Genomic DNA, 1439 nt, shown 5'->3' on the forward strand with positions numbered 1-1439 from the left:
TACTGAACATTATTTACTTTGGTTTGGCTGCGTGCTTGTGTGCGCACCACATACATGCCTGGTGCCCTAGGAAGCCAGGAAGAGGATGCCAGATTCCCTGGAACTGGAGTTCCAGATGGTTGTGAGCTGCCATGATGTGCATGCTGGAAATCACACTTAGGTCCTCTGCAAGAGCAAGCAAGTTATTTCTATTAAACTGTGTGTGATGTATCTGTGTGTGGGGGGGGTGTGTGTGCACCTGAATGCAGTGCCCCTTTACAGCCAGGATCCAGTATTTTTAGATTAAACCCCCAAATTTCTATATAAGTAAAGAACTGTGTAACTTCAGGCTGGAGCACTTGCTTTTACAGAAGACCCAAATTAAGTTCCCAGCCCATGGCAGGCAGCTCACAACTCCAGCGGCAGCTCCAGTTTCAGGGGCCTCTGACCTCTCTAGTTACTGCTGGCACTTGTATTGACATCCATAGACCCACAGACACACATATACACAGCATTTAAAACAAAATAAATATTTTTATTTTTTTTAAAGAGTTGTGGAATTTACACTGTGTGTGTGTGTGTGTGTGTGTGTGTGTAATAGAAACTTCTCAAGTCTTCCACATGTCTCTGTCCTTCTCATCTCCTCCCTCATCCTCTGTAGAACATTCGATACCTCGCATGGGCAGTAAGGTGCTCACAGCAGAGGGCTGTCTCTTAGTGGGAGAGGTTTGCCTACTCACCAATGATAGGGGTCAGTCTCTATAACAGAGCCAATAACCAGTCTGGGAGACCAGACAGAGGGAGCCTGGAAATGGATCTCTGAATTTGGAATACCACCTTGCTGTGAAATCTATTTTATAANAGGAAGAACGGGCTGGGGCTCCCTAGGTTAGTGTTTTATGGCCTTCTGTTGGAGGCCTCTGTAGAGAAAAAACCCTTTCTGAACTTCAAAGACCCTCCAGAGGACAGCCACTTGCTGTTCCCTCTCCTGGGTCAGGAAGGAGGTGGCNCCCANTGTTCTCAGGCTTCTGTGGCTCCTGACAGAAAAGATGCTCCCATAACACTCTCCAGAGCCCAAGCCCCCTTGTCTGGAAGCTTCTCCTGAGCCTCTATACTTACATGCTCCCCCAAACCTTGCCTCTCCAGCAAGGAACAAGTGTGTGTGTGTGTGTGTGTAGGGGGGGCTGCAGTTTGCATCTGTCTGCACAGTCCCACCTCTATACAGCTGGGAGGTACATCCCCACGGTCTGAGGCTGGCCTAGGCCTGAGCAGTATCCTTACTACACACCCTCTCACACAGGCACATAGCCATTCTTCTCTCTGCTCTTCTGACAGGAGTCAGCTGGGCTGGCTGAGGCCAGGAGTGGTGGTTTCTCAGGAGGAGCCTGTTTCTGGCTGCCAGCCTAAAACTACCGTTTCCTGCCACCTGGGGATGAAAGTGTACGCAAGAGCCACACCTG

Source organism: Mus caroli, chromosome 6, assembly GCF_900094665.2.
Source record: "Mus caroli chromosome 6, CAROLI_EIJ_v1.1, whole genome shotgun sequence".
Classification (NCBI taxonomy): Eukaryota; Metazoa; Chordata; class Mammalia; order Rodentia; family Muridae; genus Mus; species Mus caroli.